We start from the raw sequence: 10609 nt of genomic DNA, 5'->3' as shown, positions 1-10609 counted from the left end.
AGGCCTTGATACTTTTAAAGAATAATGGCAGGCAGTTAGTAGATTGTCCCTCAGCTTAGGTTTGTCTGTGGTTTTCTTCTCAATACATTGAGTTTACAAATATTTGGCAATAATACAACAAAGTAGTGTTAGATGCTTTCAAGTGCATCATAGCAGGAGGTACTTGATATCTGTGTGTCTTATTACTGCTCATGGAAAGTTAGGATTTTCTTCTTTGTAATTAAGGAGTATCTGTGGGAAGTTACTTTGAGACTATGTAAATGTCCTATTTGTCATATACATTAAATACATTAATATCGCTTTCCTGCCACAATTGCTCTGGAGTTCGCTTCCTGATTATTTTATATTTCCATTGTGCATTCTATAGAAATTACTTGGAATTATACTTTATAGAAGAATGCATGCCTTCCTATTTGTTATGCATTCAATTTCTTATTCATGTTAATATGGATCATGCATGGATACTTACCTTATTCTATTGGCTACAATCTGTTACTAGTGTTACTTAATTTGGATTTGTCTGTTTGTTTCTTTGAGATGAAGACTGACTCTGTTGCCCAGGCTGGAGTGCAGTGGCACGATCTTGGCTCACTGCAACCTCTGCCTCCTAGAGAGCAATCTGCCTGCCTCGGCTTCCCTAGTAGCTGGGATTACAGGCATGTTCCACCACATCTGGTTAATTTTTGTATTTTTAGTAGAGACAGGGTTTCACCTTGTTGGCCAGGCTGGTCTATAACTGCTGACCTCAGATGATTTGTCTGCCTCAGCCTCTGAAAATGCTGAGATTATAGGCATAAGTCACCGTGCCCAGCCTGTTATTTAAAAAATTTGTCCCATACTAGACCATTGAGAACTCCTTCAGTTAGAACCCTGTGTCCTTTATATAGCTATGATTTTTTGAGCACTTCAAGCCATCTGGCACATAAAAATCTTTCAAGCATGTTTTGTATTTTCTCTTCATACTACCTAGAACTAACTTTTTATATTAGAAACTCTGATTCCTTTAACTGAAAAATGGGCTTAGAAATTAAGATCTGGATACTAGTCAAATGCTGATTTTTAAAATCTTTTATAGAATAAAGATTTGTTATTTCTAATTTCATTATGTTATTCGTCTGGTAAGATATTTATTTTCTAATACTATGAATGGCTTGACAGTGAAAATATTATAATATTTTTATTAATATAAATATTAATAATTATATTAATGTCTCAACTGTTTGCAATGAAGGTTGGCAATCCAAGATTTCCATGCAGACATGTCCAATAGCCTGGATGCTCTTGTCTTGTTCTTCCTATTACAGGACAGACAATTATCCTGTTACTGCCATCCACCTTGTCCAAGTCTTTTCATTAAGATCTGTCTTTTCATTAAGATCTTTGGGCTTTATTTCTTAGTTTACTCCATATCTAGTCCCAGTCTTTATGTAGGCAATGTCTTCATGCTGCCTTCTGACTACTCAGAACTGACAAAGGTGATTCGGGTAGTCTTCCCTTCCCTTGCAGGACCTATGTTACAATTTTTGGTTCTCCTCATCCCACTCATGCTTTCGTCTTACATGGGCTAGATGGTAAGAGGAAAGCAATTGATTTAAACATGTTTATATTATATTAAATGTCATTAACATCTATCCTGCATTTAGATTTCTAGGTTTTATTTGATGTCTAAATGAGACAGACTATTAATTAAGTGATTTCTATGCCTGATAGTAAAGTGAAGTAAATTATATTGGAAAGCATAAGAAAGTATTTTGGATAATATACTTTCTGGAAAAAAACCAAAATGCATAAAACTAAGCTTAGAAAATTCTACTTCTTCCTCAGTATGTTCAAACAAAGAACATCAGAATCTTAGGACAACATATTTACACTGTGCATCCTCTGGTATAACCTTATTTATCTAAATGTTTGCTTTATGACAGCATTCCACAGTACAGAAAAAGTTAAATTAATTCAATGCAGAGATCCCTAATAAACACTTAACAGGACCATTTCTCATGACCAGTGTTATACATTCACATTCAGTATTTCATAAACTGCCCTTTTATTGATTATTTGCAAAAAAGCACATCCCTGATATTTAAGAAATATTTGGTGACACAAACATCTCGAGAGAAAGCAGATGCTAAAGGCAGATAATAACTTGTTTGGTGCCCTTTATGCTACGATGTGTTCCTCACTTTTGACATATACCTAAATATCACAGATATGTGGCTAGCAGCACAATGAATGTCATACAATGTGCAAAAATTCCACCTTGAAAGTTTCAGTTGAAATGAGCATTGATATTTTATACAATGTCAAAGGAACTCAAAACACTGTAAAAATCCTCTCTCCAGTGCTAATGTTACATCAGTTACATAGAGATTATGAGATATTAGTTATGATGAGTCTCCCTCTCTATTGAAGGTCTGAGGACGCTGTGAAAGTATCTTGAGAATCACAGAGTCTATTAGAATGTTTCACTACTCTGCTAGGAAAGAATTCCAAAACCGTCATCTAACGCATTCCAGAATGTATCACAAAAGACCCTAGTCAGTTTAAATGTATGAAGCTGTGTCCTTATTTCCAAACCTCCTCTGTCAGATGTAGAGAATATCAGTGCAGCTAGGTGGTCTTGCAAAGACTACCTGTTAATTCGTTTTTTAACTGATTATATACTGTAACTTCTGTAAGTCTCCAAAACTAGTATTGATTGAAGTTATTTTAGGCTACTGTGTCTTCTTCAAAAGAAACATTTTGTTAAATAAATCAGATAATCCTTCAATCCTTTCCTTCTGCTGTTATAGAAAACATGGGTTCTGGCTTCCTAGTTCCATCAGTGTGCTTCTCTCAATTTAGACTGCTGTTCTGCCAATTTAGAGGTCTGCTCTGCCAGCCTTGTACTTATATCTGTTCTTCCTAGATGACTAGGTCACTTGATTTTTAGGAATATGATGCTTCCCTCTTTGGGAGAATGACCCCTAAGAGTGTTATAACGTTTTTTTTTTTTCAGAGCTGGGTGATCAGAAATTTATAACATCACTTCACACCCAGATCAACACTAAGAATTTTTGTTAGAAAAAATTTTTAGATAAAGGATATGGACATAAGAAGTATTAATCCTAAATAAAACATTTTGACAATGTTAGTAAGTAAAAATCAATGACATGTTTGAGCAGATCCACATGATTACAACTTATTGTAACTGTATAGGTTACTTTTTCTTTTCTTATCTTTCTCTCCAAACTGTTAGCTAAGGTCGCTAAGCATACTTGCAGTTGCTTTAATTTCTATTCTAATTGATTTCCATTTTTAATGAAGATAAAGAGAAAAAAAGAATTTTAGTATTTGTTTAGCATTATCCCAACCACTATTTTTATTATGGACTAAACTTTGTTCTGGATGTTATGAAAACAAAGAATGATTTGACACATCTGGCAATAGGAGCTTTAAAGAGGACAAGACACATAAGCAAATAACTATACTTGATATAAGCAGTGAATCAGAATAAGTAAGACCATATGTAAACACTTGGTTTGTGGGTAAAGGCAAGTCCACAGTAGTTGGAAATGATTTAAAAAGAGTAACATTTAAATTGAGTCTTGTAAAGTCAAAAGCTCACCAGTCTGTAAACTCAAGTGCCCTGGCCTCTGCCTAATTCTCTAACCTCAATATCAGGACTCCTCTGAGTGACAGAAGCCCAGCTCTGATATTTCATGAAACAATTTTATTCAGATACTTTACATTCATTTTTACTAAACAGTGTTTCCATAATCATTAGAACCACATTTTGCTTCATTTAATAAAAGTTCCCTTACATATTATCCTTAGTACCCTCCAAATTTTTGTATTTGTGATCCTTATATTTTGTCTTATAATACTATTTTATAGTAATCTTTAAAAGACTTATTTTTAAATATCCAAAAATTAAAATTAAGAACATATCTTCAGAAAACTGTAGTTCATTTCTTAACTGATTATATCCTGTGACTTCTATAAGTCTCCAAAACTAGTATTGATTGAAGTTATTTTAGGCCACTGTGTCTTCTTCAAAGTAAACATTTTGTTTAATAAATCAGATAATCCTTCAAAATATGAGACACCTTATAAAAATTCAAATATGAGAATAACATCATTCTTTTTAAAGACTTGGTAAAATAATTTCCCTGTCATTTAGTGACAAGGAAGCAATTGATAAATTGTCCTTTTGCAGTCTTCTACTGGAGCTGTAAGTCATATTACAGTATAATAATGAATGAATGGGAATTGAGAGTTGAGACGGCCATTTTGAACAATACTTTAATAAGGTTGGTTATACAGGAAAGTGGAAAAATTGGGTGGGAGACAGAAATAAGAGGTTTTAAGGGCTGCATTTCTTTGCTTTTTTGGGGTAGAGACATGACAACATTTAAATATTGGTAGAAGGAGCTAGTAAACAAGGAGAGTTTCAAGATAACCAACAGGGACTTCCTCATCTGGTCATGTTTCATAATTAGGACCAGACTGTCATCGTGCTATCCATGATTAAAAGCATGTACAAAATATATAACGATAAATCATAGGCATCCTATAACACGTGAAAAACTGGTGCACTATTTGTGAGAAGAGAACCCATGAGATGAGTCCCATGCCTGCCCTGGCTCCTTGTCTCGGGACAATTAAAAACCTTCTCCATAGAAAAGACAGAATTTAGAGTGTAATTCTTGTCAAGTATAGAACGGTTGGTACACCCTTGGCCTTCCACAAAGCATAAAGTCAAGACTACAGAAACTCAAAGAGATCAGCCATCAATTGACTACCTGCTAGAATAAAAATGGACGCTTTTCAGAAGAAGAAAACAGAATTAGTGTCTATAGCATACCAACAAAAACGTCCAATTAGAGAGTAAAAAGTTACTAGATATACCAAATAATAGCCAATAGAGACAGTCCCAGAGGTGACCTGGATATTGGATTTAAAAGGTCAAGGCCAAATTTAAAGCAACTATTAAAACTAGAATTAAAAGTGTAATGTGAAATAAATCTTAATGAATGACAAGAAACAAAAACTTGAGAAAGAAATAAAATCTATCAAAACAACCACATGTAAATTTTTGAATGGAAAATTATAATAAATGATATAAAACTTCTCCAGGGAGATTAAAAATTATGTTCGAAATGTCAGAGAAAAGGTTAGTAAACTTAAAGATAGATCAATAGGCTTATACGACCCAAAACATAGATGAAAAAAAATTTTTTAAAACCAACCCTAAATTATAGCCAAGTAGCTCACATTGAATCAAACTTCCCACAGATAACAAATATAGCTTTGGAAAAATACAAATACAAATGGATAGCAACGACAAAAGCCACCTAACTGAAGGCACCAGAAAGTGAATTTAAATAGGCAAGAAGCAAGCAGCCAGTACTAGTATATTGGTAAGTGGTAGAAGGGGATGGTTCTTGGCGTGTTTCACATTTTCACCTCATTTAGTAAGAAGGAGAGTCCTAATCAGTGCCATGCAGGGAAAGTAAAACTCTAATAGAAAAATCTACTGTCTTGTTGTCTGGAAGAATTATAGGATAGCCAGTAGAAAGGGAGATGATACAGATGTTGGAATTCACATGTATAGATTTTAAAGCAGTTTAACTATGTTCAGAAACAAAAAGAAAATGTACTTTAAAATAGCAAAGGATGAGGGAATGACAGAAAAGAATCAGTGGAAAGAAACAAAATGGAAATTATAGAACCAAAGCATTTATTATCTAAATTAGAAGTAAACTCACTGGAGGGCCTGAGAGCAAAATAGAGATAAAGGGAGGAAAAAACCACTGAGCTGGAAAATATATGAATGAGATTTTAAAACCTGGAGAACAGAATAAAAAAATAAAAAGACATGATAGAGGTCTAGTCTTCTCTGGGAGTATACCAAAAATGGTAAAACCTAGAAGTTGAAAAAAGGAATAGAAAATAATATTTGAAGAAATTGGTACCAAAAATTTAAAAACTAGAAGAAAAACAAAATTTTACAGATTCAAGAAGTTCAGTAAACCTTAACCCAGGCTAGTTTAAAAAAAAAAAAAACTGTACCTAAACATATTACAATCAACTTTCTGAAAACCAAAGATAAATTAAAAACTTGAGGCACTTAGAAAAAAATTGAAAAATTGCACAAAGAAGAACCATTAAATTTGTGAATATTATTTCATCATAAATAATGGAGATTTAAAAAGAGTGAAAAAGAACCTTTAAACTATTGAAAGGAAAACAAAAAGGTAACCAAAATTCTTTGTTCACTGAAAATATCCTTCAAGAAAAATGTTAAAGACATTTTTAAGTAAAAGAAAACTAAGGCAATGTGATGCCCAGTAGATCTACACTGAAAATGCTAAAGAAAATTAAGTCTGAGTTAAATAAAACTATGGGTTAAATGGGTTAATGCATACTCTGAACTTTAGGAAAGAAAGAAGAATATAAGAAAACAAATATTTTTTCATCTTAAGTTATTTAAAGCATATCCAAGTGTTTGTATTGTGTTGAGTAGTAGCTTCAAAATTGATGTCCACTCAGAATCTCAGAATGTGACCTTATTTGGAAATAGGGTGTTTGCAGATGTCCTCACTTTAAGATGACTTTATACTAAATTGGGGTGAACTCTAATCCATCACAACTGATGTCCTTATAAGAAGAGGAGGGAACACACAGATGCAAAGAGACATAGAGGAGACAGGCACTCAGAGGAAATAAAACATGTGAAGACAGAGGTTGGTTGGAATGATGTGTCTGTAAAATAAGGATTACCAGCAACCACTAGAAGCTAGGAAGAGAAAAGGGATTCTTCTCTAAAGTCTTTAGAAAGAGCATAGCCCTGCTAACACCTTGATTCAGACTTGTAGCCTCCAGAACTGAGAGAAAAATATCTATTGTTTTCAGACCCCCAGGTTATGATGCTTGTTATGGAAGCCCCAATAATTTAGTACACTACCTAAAGCAAGTATTATCTACACTACATTTTAAGATTTAAAATATACATAAATATACCATATAATGAAAATATAGGACAAGTGTTCAAGTTGGACGTCAGTAACATACTAATACTCTTGCTAAGAGTATATATTTTACATGAAATTGTATAATATTAACCATGTGTGGGTTGTGAAAAAGTTAAGGATGTTCTGTGAGATCACTAGAAAGAGTGCTAAACATTGGAAAAAATGTATGGCCAGAAAGCCAATAAGTACATTAAAATGTTATTCTAAAAATATTCAATTAATCCTAAAGAAGGCAGACAAGGAAAAAGAAAAAAGAGACAAATAGAAAACCAATAATCAAATGATGGATGTTATTTCAGTCATATCAATAACTACATTAGTATCACTAACACCAATATGATATTAGTGACTGGGCATGGTGACTCACGCCTGTAATCCCAGAAATTTGGAGGCTGAGGTGGGTGTATCACCTGAGGTCAGGAGTTCAAGATCAGCCTGGCCAACACGGTGAAACCCCATATCTACTAAAAATACAACAAAATTAGCCAGATGTGGTGATGGGTGCCTGTAATCCCAGCTACTTTGGAGACTGGGGCAGGAGAATCACTTGAACTTGGGAAGCGGAGGTTGCAGTGAGCTGAGATCATGACACTGTACTCCGGCCTTGGCAACAAGAGCAAAACTCCATCTCAAAAAAAAACAAAAAACAAAAAACAACTATATTAGTATCTGCATTAAAATTTATAGCTACAATAAATATTAATGAACTAGATTATCCAGTTAAAAGACAGAGGTGGTCAAAATGGATTTAAAAAGCATGACTCAACTCTACTTTGTCTATAAAAAACATGGTTTAAAATATTAACAAAACTTATTTATAAAAACTCTTAGACAAATCAAAAAAAAAATAGAAAGTTTTAAGTGACCAATACTAGGTTCAAAAGTGGAATTATTGATAGAGAAGGATGTATACTAAAAATATAATGTGGGAATTTGATAAACAACTCTAAGGCACTTGTAGCAGATAAAATGGATAAGTTTCTTGAAAGACACAAATTTCCAAGCTTATTGAGAGAAAGTACGTAATCTGAATAATGTTATATGTATTAAAAAATTGAATTTGTAATTAAGCACATTACTACAAGGAAAGTTCCAGTCTTTCTTGAATTATTCTACCAAAAATTTTAGGATTACATAATCTCAATTTGAACCAACTCTTTCAGAGACAAAAGGGAAAAAACATTTTTTAATTCACTTTTTAGGCCAACATTATCCTAATAACAAACCAAATAAAAATTTTGCAGGAAAACCATATACCAATATGATTCATAAACATAGTTGTAAAAATACTTAAAATATTAGCAATTTAAATTAATCAGTATATAAAAAGGCAAATGTGTCATGACCAGGTAGAATTTATCTTTAAAATACAAGGTTTGCTTAAGACTAAGAAAGCTATCAATACAATTCATCGCATTAATAAAATATGGAAGATAAATTACATTATCTCAATGAATGCAGAAAAACATTTGATCAAATTTTAATACTATTCATGGTAAAAACAATTTTTGCAAAAACACAGAATAAAAAAGAACTTTTTTAGTATGATAAATAATGTCTTTAAAAAAAAATCCCAACTCTTAGCATCTTACCTCATGGTGATATATTTAATGCTTTTTCCTAAGATTTGGGACCAGGCAAGAATGCCTACTTTTACCAGGTCCAGTAACCATTATACTTGAGGCTTTAGTTACTGCAGTATGCAAAAAAAAAAAAAAAAAAAAAAAAAAAAAAAAAAAAAAAAAAAAAAAAAAAAAAAAAAAAAAAAAAAAAAAAAAAAAAATTGGTATAACGATTAACTGTGCAAAAATAAACCTGACAGTAGGTGACAAAATTTATCATTTAGAAATTCTTATGATATCAACAAAACAAGTCCTAGAAATAACATACTAATTTAGCAAGGTCATGGGATAGAATAATAATGTGGAAAAGCTTCATTTCTTTATTTTGAAGATGATATCTTATTTATTTTGTTGCCCAGGCTGGAATGAAATGGAATGATCTCAGATCACTGCAGTCTCAGGAATCCTGCTACCTTAGTCATCTGAGTAGCTGGGACTACAGGTGTTGGCCACCACAGTTGGCTAATTTTTTAATTTTTTGTAGAGATAGGGTCTCATTACATTGCCCAGGCCAGTCTCAAACTTCTGGGCTCAAGTTATCCTTGCTTTGGCTTCTCAAAGTGCTGAGATTACAGGCATAAGCCACCATGTCTGGCCAGAAAAAATTATTTTTTATATACAAAGAGGAAATAAGTGAAAAATAAATATTACAAAGCAATTTCTTTCATAAAAAATTTCAATAAGAATAAAATATTTATAAATACATTTAACAAATATGTGCAAAACTTCACACAAAACTACTAAACATTGTTGAAAGTTAAAAATAAATAAATAAATAAATAAAAAGTTATACTATGTTAATGGTTTGGAAGTCTCAATATTATTAAGTTGTCAATTCTCCCCAAACTCATCTATGAATTTTATACAACTCTAGTCTCAGTCTGCCCAAGCTCCTCTAAAATGATAAGCTAATTCTAAAATTACATGGGAATTCTAAGGAATTATAATCTTCAAACCAATCTTGAAAAAAATAAGACTAAAAATGTCTGAGGGCTTATAATGCCTGATTGATTACTTATTGTAGATCTACAGTAAAAATAGATTAATGAAACAGAATAGAGTACAAATAAACAAATACACTCTTTCAGGTTATTTAAATTTCAACAAAATATCCAATGCAATATGATGAGACAAAAAACATTTTTGAACAATAATACTAGAAAAACTAAATAGCTACATAGAAAGTAATGAATTTTGACTACTTCCGTGAACACATAAACACAAGCACACACATGCAAACACACTTACACACACATTAATTAGAGCTGAATTATAAATGTAAATGAAAAAAATATAGTTATAAATTTGTGCTAAAAAGAGGAAAATATCTTTATGACTTAGACGTAGAAAAGGTTTCTTATGTGGGATATGTAAGTTTGTAGCTAGTAATAGTTTGAAGCTACTTTTGCCCCATTTTTGAGACAAGACATTTCTGAGTATATCACTTGATACCCTGTGAATTATGAAAATTGCTATCCTCTGTACCTGGGCCTGGAAATTTTCTGAAGACAGTAAGCTGGAAAAACTGCAAGGCTACCTCACTTATTCCCTCTCCATCTTTGTGATTAATTCCCTTTGTTGCTTGAAATCTAATGCCTCAGAATCATTTTTTCATACCTTTTCTCAGTTTTTGCTGTTTGCGATGGAAGGTTAAATCTCTTCATTGTGACTCTTTCTGGATTAGATTCAATGCAAAAATAATTATTAAAAAATAAAGCATACTGAAGGGTGGATAGAGGATTGGAGAGATACATGATAATACAAAAATAGTAAAACGACATGGTGGATATGCAACGGTTCACTATAAATATCTTCCCAACTTTGTATTAAAAAGTTTCAGGCCGGGCGCGGTGGCTCAAGCTTGTAATCCCAGCACTTTGGGAGGCCGAGGCGGGTGGATCACGAGGTCAAGAGATCGAGACCATCCTGGTCAACATGGTGAAACCCCGTCTCTACTAAAAATACAAAAAATTA

This window comes from Cebus imitator, unplaced genomic scaffold (genome assembly GCF_001604975.1).
Source record: "Cebus imitator isolate Cc_AM_T3 unplaced genomic scaffold, Cebus_imitator-1.0 Scaffold10, whole genome shotgun sequence".
Lineage (NCBI taxonomy): Eukaryota > Metazoa > Chordata > Mammalia > Primates > Cebidae > Cebus > Cebus imitator.
This window is presented reverse-complemented; position numbering follows the sequence as displayed.